The sequence below is a fragment of the Thermobia domestica genome, chromosome 18 (assembly GCF_964235325.1).
Source record: "Thermobia domestica chromosome 18, izTheDome1.hap1.1, whole genome shotgun sequence".
Taxonomy (NCBI): Eukaryota; Metazoa; Arthropoda; class Insecta; order Zygentoma; family Lepismatidae; genus Thermobia; species Thermobia domestica.
Genome location: NC_137471.1, coordinates 8,760,619 through 8,776,373, shown reverse-complemented (window position 1 = coordinate 8,776,373; position 15,755 = coordinate 8,760,619). Strand labels below are relative to the sequence as shown.

Genomic DNA, 15,755 nt, shown 5'->3' with positions numbered 1-15,755 from the left:
ACCAGTATTTTCACAGTGCTGTGGCAAGTGTCCATCTCAGAGGAATCTAAAATCAACACTGTCCCAGTAAATAGAATAATTTTACTATTGATGGAACTGAAATACAACTACGAAGCCTGCTTTATTTTCTTGGTGGAAGGAGTAAACGGAGGAGCAGACATTTTTTGGGGGGAGCAAATTTTTGTATACCAAAAATAATACTCTTATATTACTTGACCTGTGTATTGCAATGCAACATGTCGGGGGCACCACCCCTTTTCCCTTCTCTAGCGTTGTCACTGTGCTCAGGCTCAATATCATTGCTCTGTGATGATTTAAGGGGTGACCCCGGGGGGCAACCCTCCGGACCTTATTGAAATTCCTCTTCGGACATGTCTCCGATTTTGCTCAACGTGGGGATTTCCTTTGTTGCCACAGTACTACCATAGATTAATGATTGTTCATTAATCCAGTGGTTCCCAACCGGCGTGTCGCACAGTTCTGTAAGGTGTGTCTCGAAATTTTAACATTTAAAATGCATGTAGCATTTAGTAGTTGGTTAAAATCATTTGGAGACAGACTGTATAAGTCATCACCTCTAACAACAGCAACAATCTTACACTATTCATACACTTTGTCTTACACTATTACAATTTATACGATTTTAGTAATAATAATAATAATAATAATAATAATAATAATAATAATAATAATGAAAAAACTAAAACTGTGCCACGAGCGTTCAGTAAAATCTATCATCAGTGAAGACAATCTGGGAACCACTGGCTTAATCTATCAGGTACTACCAAGAGCGCCCATGTTGTGGTTTCCAAGGGGGGCAGGTATAAGCGACGTTTCAAATATAGTTTCAAATCTTGCTGTACCTAATGTAAAAATTCTATTGGGTTTTCGATATTCCTAAGTACAATTTCCTCTTAGGGGAGGCAAGCGCCGTACCTTGCCCCCTGATGGGCGCCCTTGGGTACTACTATCACTTCTGTGGATTTAAAGCCCCCCTCGAGAAAATCTCAGATCCCTACTCTTGCTGTTGGTATCGTAACACTACTTTTAACTATGTCGGGCCGCGGTGGCTCAGTGGTAGAGCGTTCACCTCTGGTGCTTGGGGTCCCGGGTTCGATCCCAGCCCCCGCCAAGTGAGCTTTGCGGTGGACAAACACCGTGTGCGTGGGTTTTCTCGGGGTTCTCCCGTTTCCTCCCACTTTCTTCATTCCACCATTTCATTCATCACTCATCATCACCGTCTCCTTTAGTCTAACCGGCATAACCGTGGGACGTAAAACTCAAAGATTTCATTTCATTTTTACTTTTAACTATATATATATATATATATATATATATATAATATTTTTTTTTCATCGTAACATGTAAGAGCATATATTTCAAGACCAAGCATAGCTTAACATCCCTTTGTTTGCTCTTTATTGTTCCCCCTTAGGTTAGGACCCACTGACTTATGACCAACTATGGAAACTTCCCTGTTTCAAAGAGACATATGTTTTATAATTACTACGTTTTCGAGACTTAAAAAAATAATAATAATTACATGCGATGCATATAATGAGGTTATATTCTCCATTAAAGCTCCGGCTGAAAGACACACCATCAATATTGCAAAATTTATGCACGTCTATTCAAGGGCGCCCATGTTGTGGTTTCCAGAGAGAGGGCAATTATCAGCATCATTTCAAATATAGTTTCAAATTTTGCTATAACTATTCTAAAAATTCTATTGGATTTTCGATCTTCTGAAGTACAATTTCCTCTAGAGAGGGTCGTACGCCCGCTCCCCCCCCCCCCACTAATGGGCGCCCTTGCGCCTATTCTCATATCAAACTTGTTTCCTGTATGATATCGTCGTTCAAGTGGAAAATGTTAGTTCTCTGTGCAAAAGCGGCTATTGACGCAAGTTGCATCGGTAAAAATTGAACTTTATCGAACATGCAAAGAACACTTACCTGAAGTCCTAATTTTATACACAACATTTAGGATATTAGAGTATATCTAGGTAGTCTCCACCACTTATTCCGCCTTCAGGAAAGTTGCATAACAGGACCACGTCATCTCTCGCTGTTAGTATAAATATATATATATATATATTTTTTCTTTTTAAGATGTAATATTGACCAATGTAGTTTTAGATATCTGAAATCTTGGAGAACTTAACTAACACAACACTTATATCAAGTTAATATTATATTTCCTTTTTTAAAAAAAAATCATTCTATAGAGAACTTATCGTAAAATTCTTGTGTTCTGAGTTTTTTAGACTTTCCAAATATGCTATGCAAAAGTCTCGAACATCTTTAAAAACAGGCGTGTTCGTTTGTCTGTCGACACGTATCAGAGCAGAAGGGGTAAGAAACAGGGGCGGATCCAGGGGGATGCGATCGGGGCGATCGCCTCCCAGAATTGGATATTTTTTACTTTATTATTATTCTACTATTACTTGTTATTATAGTTTATTATAGTATATTTTTATTATTCGTAATTCATCATTATCAATTTCTAAATAAGTTAATTCTACGAAGAGCTACTTCTCCCTTTCTAAATTTGTTTTACCCCCTTTTTTTTTTTTTTTTTTTTGCAATACCCTCTTAACTTGATTTGACTTCGAACTAGCGCCCCCCCAAACATTCAGCCTGGATCCGCCCCTGGTAAGAAATATCGAGAAACAATTTTTCTAACCGATTCAGCTTCCCAATAATATTTTTTTAAAAATCTTTTACGTTGTCCTTCTGTTCAAACCGGAAGTGGTTGAAATTAACTATTTTGGGTTTCGACGTTTATAAACACTGAACCAAAACGGTAATTGATATCAAGATTTTTATTTTATTTTATTTTATTTACTTATTTATTTTGCAACTGATTAACCATCTCAAGAGAACATACTGTCTCTACTTCCAACTCTACGGAAACCGGAAATTATTGAAATTAATTTCCCTGTTTCATCGTTTATCGTAATGGAACTAAAACTGTAATACATAGCGACCAGCTGTTTTTTTTTTTAATCGATTGAGTGTTTCAAAAGAACATCACTAACCTCAACACTCTACGGAATCCGGAAATGATTGATTGAAATTTACTAGTACTTCCGGTTTCAATACTTATTTCCATATAGCGAAAACGATAAGAGATTTCGAATAGTGGTTTCATTGAGACCGGATTCAGCATCCCAAGAATGAGTTTTTGTCGCGACTATCTGTACAAACGGGAAAGTTTTTTTTTTTTTTTTTTTTTTGTATAGAGTTCCGCAAGAATATGTTTCACATCAGATTATATTGCTTTAGGGAACGAGAAATTATATTTCTGTTCCGTCGGCATCTAAGGCCATTTAGCCTGTCAGGTATATGAGGAGTGATCGGCGAGCACATTATCCGATGAAAGGGAAGGAAGGATGCGGCCTGAGACAATTATGTTAGGTATCATCCCGGCATTTCCCTCGTGTGAATGAAGGAATCCCAGGAACAACCTCTCTCAAGATGGCTGGCCTGAAAAAGCTGTTACACCCCTACTGGGAATCGTAACCGGAACCACTCGCGTCAAAGGCGAGAGAGTTAGCGACTACGCCACGCGGGGAATATTCCTTTATTCCTCCATATCAGTTAGCTTTTCCTGTTTCAACATTAAGCTCCATAGAGACAAAAGAGAAAGAGGTAGCGAGTAATGTCTTTTTGATATGGATTCAACGTTTGAGGAACAGGTTCTAGACTCCAGAAATACCAGGGGAGACAACTGCCCCCTACTTGTCCCCCGCTGCAGGAGTCAGTGCCACTAGCAAGTCCGCATTATACGCTTATAATAGGTTTCAAAAATCAGAAAGGGAAAGCCATAAACAGCAGAACGTCTGCTTCTCCCTGTATCATTTATATAAAAAAAAAAAAAAAAAAAAATGTAAAGTAACTTTTGTAATCATATACAATGTACCTATTAATAAATTCTATTCTATACATTAGTTGTAGAGCATTCATGTTCACCTATGGTACATGGGGGTCCATGGTTTGATCCCAGCTCGCACCAAGTGAACTTTGTGGTGGACAAATACCGTGTGCGTGGGTTTTCTTGTGGTTCTCCCGTTTCCTCCCACTTTCTTCATTCCACCATTTCATTCATTTTTCATTTTGCAAGATCTGCTTTAGCGTAGCCGGCATAACCGTAGGACGTAAAACTTAATTTAATTTTCTATTCTATACAGTATGGTCAGTGGCGTATTTACAATTTTGTTTCGGGGGGAGGCTTTGCTAACTTTCAGGAGGTGCTTTGCCTGCAAAAAATGTGAAAATTCTGCAAAATATTTCATTTACTTCACTAGTAAGAAAGATTTCGGGGAGGTTTAAAGCCCGGAAGCCCCCCTAAATACGCCACTGAGTATGGTTAACCTGTTATAGCCCAAAATTATGATCATATTTAATTTTTGCTTAATTATAAGATTGGTCATAGATGATACATATATCAATTGAGGCCCGTATCCACGGGGTGTCTGGGGGGACGCCCTCCCTAAATTTTTGCTGCCCCTCCTAAAAATTTTCACGGTAGGCTTGCAAATGAACTATAATATGGTTTGGTAGGGCCTGCCCTACATTTTTGGGCTGTCTACCGACTTGTATCAATTGAAAGATTACATCGAACTAAACAAACTTACGCGCATGAGGATAAATTCTCATAATGTAGTTTCTCAACGAAATTGATTATTATGGCACTAAAATGTCAATATATATATAACCTTGATAAGTCGAATTTTAAGAGTTTCATAATTATGTTTAAAAACATTGCTAACTCGAACTTTCGTATCTGCGAATCTCTACAAGTCGAAGTTTACATATATAATTCGAATTTCTCTCGATGTGACCTCGATATCTCGAAGCTATAGCTCTATGCTTTTACGTAATTGTCATTGTTACTAGTCCTGTCATTATTGCTACTGTGTATTGTAATGGTGTGTTTTACTCATGTCCAAACATAAAAGCTCCCTCCAAAACAATATATGTACAGTATCTTATTTTTACTAGTAATCTTATTTAATTTAAGAAACTTTCACAACTTTGAGTGCTAGAGGTTGAATGGACAAAACTTCGAGTGCTAGAGATTGAACGAATAGAACTTCGAGTGCTAGAGGTTGAACGAATAAAACTTCATGTGCTAGAGGTTGAACGGATAGAACTTCGAGTGCTAGAGGTTGAACGGATAGAACTTCGAGTGCTAGAGTTTAATGGATAAAACTTCGAGTTATAAAGGTTATATAGTCACTTTTAATGGAGAACACGTAACTTGTATCTAGAATTTTTGTTGTGGCCACTTTGATAACGTGAACCTTTATTACTCAAAAAACTCGATAATTCGATTTTTTTTTACCTGTTCCCTTCAGCTTCGAGTTATCTTGGTCCCATTGTAATATTGTTAACTAAGTAACTAGCAGTTTGTATGTATTATTAGTCTTTTTTTTTAACAGTGGCACCTACATAGTATTGCTGAGAGTTTCGCATTATACTGCTTTTTAGTAGTATTGTTATTGTTACTGTATTGTCAGTGGCGTATTTACGATTTTGTTTCGGGAGGGGCTTTGCTAACTTTCGGGGGGGGGGCTTTGCCTGGAAATGTGAAAATTCTGCAAGATATTTCATTTACTTTACTATACTAAGTAAGATTTCGTGGGGGGCTTAAGCCCGGAAGCCACCCCCCTAAATACGCCACTGTGTATTGTTAACAATATTTATGAAATTGGTATTGTTACAATATTTATGAAATCAAACACATTGATTTAGTCGTTGGGACAGCAATAGATCTTTTTTGTGTAGTAGGTATAAATGTGAACCCAGCATTACTTAGTATCTTGTGTTCTGTGCTATTGACAAATTTCATCTTTGTGGTTACTTAGCGACACAATTTTTTTAATCTAATAAAAACCTCATACGTTATGCACATTTTATAAAACTTTTTTTTTTTTTTTTTTTTTTTTTATACATAACTCCTTCGTCAACAGTATTATCTATGCTTGGCATGAAAACAGTCGGACAATTTGTGTGATCTTCCGCGGAACCTCTTGAAAGCACAATTATCCTGACAAGTTGAATCAACAGGTGACGACGGTTGGCAACTCTGTCAGATCAGGAAGTTTCTTCAACAGGTGGTACCTCCCTCTCTGTCGCTGTTTCACTCTGCGACCTTACCTTTGTAACCTTGAAAAAAAATGAGATAGGCGTATGGGCATTGGACATAAAGATACGCGTACTTTATAACTATTAAGCGTTCTAGTTACACTGTGTACAAATCCTTTATGATCTCGATTGCGTCTTGGTTTTCATTTTTTCAAAAACAAAATGTTTGTATGGAGAAAGTCGAAGAGGGAGGTGAAAAGCAACTTGTAGAATCTCACTTCGCCTCATCTTATGCTTCAGGCAGCCATATTTGGTTGCTCCCCTCAAGGTAAACATGCATGCTGGCACACACGCGAGAATATTTCTTCTGTTCAGTTTGCTTCATACGTTGAATTTATTACATAGGCCTATACGAAACACACGTTAACATAATCAAATATATTTTGATTGATTCATCTGCAAACTGGCTTCGGGAATGTGAGTTCAGTAACATGAACTTAAGGAATACTGTTGTTCCAGGGAAAAGAAATATTTTCGTATTCTTTTACTAAAGTACGTAATAATAACAGACTAAAGTATTGAGTAATAAAAGACTGTGTTGAATGACTGGCACCATCTTTGTTTATATATATATAGGCCTATATACGTATGTATGGGGAGTTATTTTTCTATTGTCTTTGATATTGGAATTTCAGTGGTCTGATTTTATAGTGATTTCTTCACATATGTTAAAATATTTTGTAATATAGTGTAATTTTAATATTTAAATAGTCAAATTTAATTTAGTAATATATAAATAAAGAAAATTCATTTTGAAAATAAGGAACATTTACCTAACTAGATTTGAAAAATCTGTAAAATCATATAACAAAACTGAAAAACAATTCTTCAAATAAATCAATGGGGGGGAAAATTGCGTAGGTATAAAACAATGTTAACATCATGGTTATCGTACTCTACAATAGTAGGAGTCCGCGGAACAAATTTAAGAGGTCTGTGACATTATTTACATCCTGTAATATATAAAAGATAGCTATAAAGATTAGGAATTGCATTTTTTTTTTACTTTCGGCACTTATGGCCATGTTTGCCCGTCACATATGAGGGATGACGTCACTCTACAATCACACTACCTACCTGGAGAATCGGAGAGAGTTGAAGAAAGAAAGCAGTCTGGGACCATTGCTAGGTACCATCCCGGTATTTACCTGGTGTGAATGAGAAAAACCTCACTCAGGGAAGCTCTTACATTTTTTCGATCAAGTGTCCTCACCGGCAATCGAACCCGTTACTGCTCACACCAAAAGCAAAAGCGTTAGAGGCTATGTAACGCGAGGCCACTTATAAAAAAATATAAATAATATGATGAACCTACTGTATGTATGTACTGTGTATTGTATGCTTATTACATAAAGGTTTTTAATTTTTCTTAACCCCTACCTACGTGTCAACTACAATTACTACTACTACTACGCAAGTATCAAAATTTAAGGGTGTGGGGTCCATACCTCGCCTTAAAAGTAAAAATGGGGTCCTCAACCCTGCAGTAATTGGGAACCACTGCTCTACAGCAAATTGTGATATTATTATTATTATTATTATTATTATTATTATTATTATTATTATTATTATTATTATTAGTAGTAGTAGTAGTAGTAGTAGTAGTAGTAGTAGTAGTAGTGGTAGTGGTGGAGGAGGTGGTGGAGGTGATAATGATCTCTGGCGACCGAGTGTACTTTTCTTTCTTTTCTTTTCTTTTCTTTTCTTTTCTTTTAAGACTGAGGGTAGTTTGTAGCTATTTGTGCCTGGCTGAAATACCCTCTTTTTCGAACGGGGAGATAATTTTATGAAAATGGAAATCATTTGAACCCTTCCCTTTTTAGTAGGATTTGCATGGGGATGAATACGAACAGCATCTAGAGTGTCACTATTCATGTCAGCGACCCCGAAAACTGTGGGTTGGACACTAAGATTGGTAGTTTTCGATTATCTTTAATGCCTAACCCCTTACTCCCCCACCTGTTGATTATTCAAAACAGAATAACAAATAACAACAGCACCATCTTAAAGTGAATGAGTGAAAATATATTTGAAATTCATCTGTTGGGGTGTCTAAGTACAGCCTAGAGCGCTAGTGTGTGTTAATTCGGCCCTGTAAAGTGGTCAGGATTACGCTTTGGTCTCGTCTCCCCCCGGTCTTCTCCTGCAGAGGGTGCTGAATCCTCAGTTGTATTTGGGTAAACATAAAAGAACAGAAAAATAAATAGAACCTCTCATCGAACCATTTAGTTTGTTCAGGTGGTTATGCCTTAACCACCTACGGCACTCCGACATCCCTTATTTGGTAACGCGTTCAACACGTAATGGTAAAATCAAAAATCATATCACAGAATACACGTTGCAGAGACATGTTTCAGAAACGGTTATAGTTTAACAAGTCCAAAATGTTTTGAAGTTTTCTGCCAGTGAATAAACAATGTCTAGAATGCATCTAAACTGTGATTAATAGGAACTTTCCTTAGAATGTTCAAAATGTTTCCTTAGAATGTTCAAAATGTACCTAGAGTTCATTTGTGTGTGTGTGTGTGTATATCTAGAGCAGCGTTTCCCAACCGGTGTGCCGCGAGTGGACCGCTGGTGTGCCGCGAGGAAATTGAAACAAAATTATTAATTGTATAGCAATCAAATTGCAAGACATAGGGAAAAATGTATATTTGTATTTCACATTACTATGAACCTCTACTATGAATCTATAATTTTAAGTTTCATTCTGAGTTACTTTTCTGTACATTTTTAATGTTGAAAAAAGTATTTGTTATGATTATTATGACCATTATTGCTTCTTTATTGTTGCAGACAATTTCGTAACTTGAAATTTTAAAATATCACTCAATCCTTTCGACAAAGCATACACGCATACAAATTACCTACATTTGTGTTTTTAAAGTAAAAGAGATTTGTTTGTTCGTGATCTTCCTTTTTTGTGAAAGGTTGGATACAGTTTTCGAAAAAGGAATTGTATTTTTAGAAACCTGAGTCGTATATTTCATTGCAATCAGTGTTCGAAGTAAAAAAAAAAAAAAAAAAAAAAAAAAAAAAAAAAAAAAAAAAACCAGAGACGGTATGTTTTATTATGATTTTGACTCAACATACCGGTTATTTAAATATTGTCTTGATTACTGAAAAGCCAGAGACGGAATGTCCTCATTACTGAATAACCAGAGGCGGTATGGCATACCACCGCATACTGTCTCACTTCAACCACTGATTGCAATTGTCAAGTTTTAAATTAGAATGGAAAATAAACATAATGATTTATCACTGGGGGAAAAGCAGTGACCGAACCACAGAGAAAAAATAGCACTGTATTTTATATTTACAAATAATAATAATAATAATAATAATAATAATAATAATAATAATAATATCTATATGAGTGTGCCGCAAGAATACAAGTTACACCTGTAGTGTGCCGCAAGTTGAAAAAGGTTGGGTAACGCTGGTCTAAAGAGTGTACCGGCAGAAAAGATTTGTAAATGTGTAAATGATGATGTTTGAAGTGTCCTAACTAACCACTGGCATGACAGCCCTTATGGACCTGAACCGCTCCAAGCCCATCTGTTATCAATCGGCTGAATTACAAGTCCAAGCTCGCGGCGAACACGTGGTCAACGCGCTGCGTTTCCCTGTCTCTAAACCCATATTATCATTTTACAAGAGTCTTGTAGATGTCATAAAAAAAAATCTTGCAAACCTACTATATTTATCCATATAAACATAATCTTGAAAGAGCCATACAACATTTTTTCTTTTTTTTTCATCTTGCAAGGAGTCAAACCATGTGCAACTTTCTGGGTCGTCTTGCTTGCTACCTGCTATCGACCTCCCGCTAACATAAAGGAAGAAACAGTTTTGCCGCTTACGACACGATGGATTCTTTTGGACGGGGAGAGGGGAAGCACGCCAAAATACACGTTTTCTAATGAGGAGGTTCACTATTTGTCCACAAGAGCGCAGTGCTGCATGGGTGCGGATATCTTTCTTGCTTTCAGAAAGTTGTAATGTGTAAATAGTAAGTAGAAAGATTGGGTTGGAAGATTTTTAAATGGCAGCTACAAGATTCTTGTAAAATGACAACTTCGCTTAAATATATGGCTATTCAAGAATGCGTTACCCCCCGCAGCGAACACTACCTAGGTGGCTACTCGGTAATTTTGCTTTTGCCAGGTCGAGACCTATAATAGCAGAGTTCCAATACTCTGCACAAAGCATCTTCCAAGTAACTGTTTCTTGCTAAAATCCCCTCGCCTGGCAACACGTCTTTCTATTTTTCTCCCTTCCTTTATACATCTTACAAACAGCAGACGGTCTATTGTTCCGAAACGCACCAAATACGATCGAGCCGACGTTTTCTCCGCGTTTTTAGTGTTTTCGCGTTTGCAGTGCATGGTGATTAGCCATCCACATTTAAATACATGGTCAGTGTGTTCCAAGAGTATGCATGAGCGATAAAAAACGCGTTGCGAACGCTTCTAATAGCCGACCACTAAGGGATGTATCAGGAGGTTTCTAGACTTAGTGGCCGCCTTGTCTCGTGACTCCCGATTTTGCCTCATGCTAGGTGGATGTCGAAAATTGGGAAGCACCGGCCGGGAATCAAACTCCGGACATTGCAAACGTACAGTAGAGCGTCGATTATCCGAAGTAATTGGGGGACATGGGTGTTCGGAAAACTGGTTTGTTCGGATAATCAAACTGTACATGTTTATTTGCCAAAAAGAAGTACTGTACCGTAAATTTATTCATAAAAAGAAGTGTGCTGATTGTTGAAACACAGCGACTGGCGGCTTGGCCGGTCAGCAGCGCCTTATGAAGGCCCCATTAGAAGCAATGTTCCGCCAGCGGTGGCTCAGTGCGGCGACTACTGTGGCGACTGTGGGAAACTTGGTTTGGGAGTGAGGGGGATGATGGACGGTAGGGTAGGAGAGTAACAGGTGCGAGCGAGTACACAGTTCGGTTAAGCGGTCGTTCGGTTGACCGACGTTCGGATAATCGATGCTCTACTGTAACTCCAACGCCCTCACTACTAGAATACTGTGTCTCCTTGCAATGTTATTTAAAAGTTGTTTCTGTTGACACTTCAGAAATTCAGATACGTTTTGAACACTTCAGATACAGATGGTGATCAGAAAAATGGAAACACCTGAACGAAATTGCAACTTACCAGATTAATATGGTGTCGGGTCACCTTTCGCCTTCAGAACAGCCTTGATGCGACGTGGGATGGAAGCATAGAGGTCGTGAATGGTAGCAAGTGGAATTTTATACCATTCCTCGTGCAGGGCATCGGCCAGTTCTGTGAGAGAGGATGGAGGTGGAAATCGTCGCCGGAGTCGTGTTTCCAAGAGGACCACAGATGTTCAATTATGTTGAGATCTGGGGATTGGGCGGGCCAGGGGAGGTGTTGAACTTCATCTCGATGTTCCTCAAACCACGCTGCAACAACGCCAGCTGTGTGGATGGGTGCATTATCATCCTGTAAGATGGCGTCATTCTCCGGGAACAACATCCGGACCATAGAATGCAAGTGGTCTCCTAAAATTGCGACATAATCGTTGCAAGTGATTCGTCCGCTACGTGTGACCACAGGACCCAATGAAAATCATAATATGGCGGCCCACAGCATCACCGAGCCGCCACCATGTTTCACAGTTGGGCGGAAACACTGCAGATCATAAGCTTCTTTGGTCGTTCTCCACACATAAACACGGCCCGGGTTGGGAATAGGGTGAAGGATGACTCATCCGACCATATCACACGTTTCCAGTTCTCAACGGTCCAAGTTGCATGGTCGCGGCACCATTTGCGGCGTGCGAAAGCGTTATGGTCCCTGATGACCGGTTTGGCCCGTGCAACACGACCCCGTAAGTTCATGTCATGTAATTCGCGGCGGACTGTGATTGTCGAAACAGGGTGGGGGAGGCGCTGATTGAGTTCCTCCGTCAATTGCTCCGCAGTGGCACGACGGTTCTGCGTGACAATGCGCTTTAATACCTGGCGTGACCTGTCACTCATGATTTTCTTCCGCCCACTGTTGCGCTTCTCCGATGTGGTTTTCCCGTGTGTTGTGTAGGCCATTATCACCTTCGACACTGTCCCACGCGACATACCTAACACAGTAGCCACTGCCGTCACACTCACTCCACATAACCGCGCACCAACAATTTGCCCTCTTTGAAAATCTGAGAGGTCTCCCATTTTACACTACCTCCGTCTACTGCAGCCACTGGATACTGCTGTTCCACTGCGCCTGACGTAGTATGGAGACCGACCTAACATACCACCACCAGCGGTCCGGCGCTACGGGCGCCACGACACCACTGCCAACCCATACATTTGAAGTGTTGCCAACTACAGGTGTTTCCATTTTTCTGATCATCATCTGTAAGTTATTAATAACCACTGTTTGGAAGTGTTCTAGATTCTTTTGTTCAATGATTTTTGGAAATGACCATAATTTGTTTCTAAAAATGCCGAAATCCTTTTATTTATTTATTTATTTATTTTGAGTGTATATTCAGAGTCCGAAATTTAGCCTCGTTTGTCACCTCCCGTACTGCCGTTTTAATAGAAAATCGCCGTTCTTGTATCCGGCATACGTAACATATTACCGTTCTCAATAATTCATACAAAAGTTTGTAAATATTTTACACTGTATTCAGGTTTAGCTTTACAACTCTAAGTGAATGGATTTGTTAACATAAAAGCTTTATTAAGTTAGGCGACAGAGTGCTTGGTTTTATCAAGATGACGACTCGTATAAAAAACCATTGATTTTTTTTCCCGTTCAATTTAAATGTCGCAAGAAGGGACAATTGCAAAATCTTCCTTAGTAAAATATTTAACACTCACAGAGGTTCTTTTCAGATAATGAAACGTTCATGCAAGTCGCTTGTGTTTTATTGAGTACGTTGTCAAGTGAGCTATTTCTGATTTCGATGAATGTACTTGCTATGTATTATCGATTTTAAGCTCCACATAAATTTCTTTAAAAATTCTTGTAGTGTCTCTAGAAGTTCAAATACGCGAAGTAGAAGTAAAGATGGAAATACCGAAAGAAAAAAAACTTGAAGAAAAGAGTTTTTAATTAAAGAGCTATAAGAAAGACTCGTCAAATGTTTTTATGTTGGACTTGAACTAATTGAATTGAGACAATGTAGTGTTTGAGTTTCATTTATTTCCGGGGGAGAGGGGGCAGGCCCGTATCCAGGGGGGTCTAGGGGACGGGCCCCCCTAACATTTTCACGGTAGGCTTGCAAATGAACTATAATACAATGATAAACTATGATATGGTTGGATCGGGCCCCCCTACATTTTTGGGCTGGCTACCGGCCTGGGAGGGGGCGCAATGGCTCAGTGGTAGAGCCCTTACGTTTGGTGGTGTGAGGTCCCAGGTTCGAACCCCGGCAAAGTAAGTTTGTGGTGGACAACTTCGTGTCTGTAGGTTTTATCAAGGTTTCCTCCAACTTTATCATTCCACTAATTCTTCCACTATCATTCACTTGTCTTAACCATCCATCTCCTTTAGCTTAAAGGATATAACCATGACACTTTAAACTGGAATATTTCATTTCATTTTCATTTGACTTAAATCATCAATCACCACAATAGTTCTGAATCTCCAAATTGCCTGCGCGCTAGCAAAATTCCATTGGAGTCGGACAGGCAGCGCAGGCTAACAACACGTATTAGTACGATTGTTACTTTCTAGCAATTCACGTTACTCACAGACTAAGAAGTTTTCCTTTTATAATAAGGATTGCCATGGGCGCTCAAGATAGGGATGCACACGAGACAAGATTTGTGGCTGTCTCGTCTCGAAAATGTGCTGTAAAAGTGATGTCTCGACTCGAAAAGTGTATATTTCTCTATTGGAAGAACCGTGTCTAGACTCGAATTTTGTCTGGAAAATCCTGTCACGACTTGTCTCGTGCTCATCCCTAGCTCGAGAAAATTTTCTAGAGGGGGAGGGCTTATCTCCTTGGTTGCTATATTACATTTGGTATTTTTGATTTGTATTTAGAAAATATTAAGAAATTAAATACATTTTCGTGAGCTAGGGGGACGATCTCCACCCTGTCCTCCCTTTCGGCCAATGAGGATTGCCCCCGTAAAAAAATAAAAAAAAAAACTCTACATTAATCATGAAATGTGCGCCATCAAATATTCTCATAGGGTTTGAAGCAATCTCGACTGATGAATTCACGTTTTTTTTAAAAAGTCATTTGTATTTTTGTTTAAAATTATTTATTATTATTATTATTATTATTATTATTATTATTATTATTATTATTATTATTATTATTATTATTATTATTATTATTATTATTATTATATTTAAATCACTTGTTTGATTTTTTTTTAACGGGAATAAAATGGAGAATTTAATGATGTACCTTAATTCATAAACTACGGAGTTTCAGGTTTCCTTTATTAAGTGATGTTAGAATAAAATCGAAATCAGGAAATTTTCCTATATTGTTTTTCTACAAGGTATTTGTCACACTTGACAGTTACTTTGTTGACCCAACATCTTAACAGGCTTAACCACTGCGAAATTAAACTACCGCTAATTTTACAGTAATTATGTGATATCTCCAAATAGACAAAATATAATCGAAAGGTGGAACAACAGCTCCGTAGACAATATTATTTTACATGAGATGCAGTTATCACGACTCGACTTATTTGCTTTCGATTTCCAGTCATTTAGAAAATCGGCATTTATTTTCGCGTTTATAATTGGCTGCAAACGAAAAGCTACTAGGTGACTCGTGATAACGGTACCTCATGCAAAATAATATTGTATAGCGCGCTTTTGTTTCACTTTTCGATTATCTTTTATGAATTCAAAGATATCACATAATTACTGTAAAATTAGCAGTATTTTAATTTCACAGTGTAAGCCTCTTAAAAGACCGGCCGGTCACCGTGATCTTCTGAATTCAAATTCACAATGATTGGATGAAAAAAGATAATGTATGGTAATCTTATTTTTTCTTTCTTTTTAAAAGGATCTTAATCAGTAAACAAACAAAATAAAATATGAAATGTAGAACATATCATTTTGCAAACTGCAAACACTTTGCATTGCGTTACGCTACACAGCAAGTATATACCTTTTTTTTAAAAAAAAAAAAAAAATGTTTTGTTTAATAATTAAATGCAGTTTTTATGCTTCTTTTATCGTAACTTTTTAATCATTAATATCAATATATTTTGCTTTAAAATTGTGGTACTGAACTTCCGTATCAGCATGAATTGTATATGAATATAAATATTTGATTTCAAGTTATCTGCACTCAGTATGACAAAGGTAAAAACAGAATATTATAAATATTTTAGTAGTAAGGTGTTTCTAATCAACAATGGCTTCTTTTTATTTTATTTATTTTTTTTAATTTTACGTTCTATTAACTAACTGAAAATGCTCGTTCTTAGCATGAAAAGAATAAATTTGACAAATATTTGAAATGTTCCGTTCACCCCTTGTTCCGTTAGGAATTGCATTTCAGTGTAGGACTAATGATAGACACAAAGGTCCATCGAAATGCTAACTACTTATATGTTTAAAAATTCATTTTTTTACGTTTCAACTGTTTC

At 37.8% G+C, this 15,755-nt stretch overlaps 1 protein-coding gene across 1 annotated transcript in view; it reads left to right on the top strand.

The window, feature by feature from the left end:
• Positions 1–15,755, top strand: part of LOC145675758 (CKLF-like MARVEL transmembrane domain-containing protein 4) — a 188,441-nt gene that overhangs the window by 1,183 nt on the left and 171,503 nt on the right. The window lies entirely within an intron of this gene.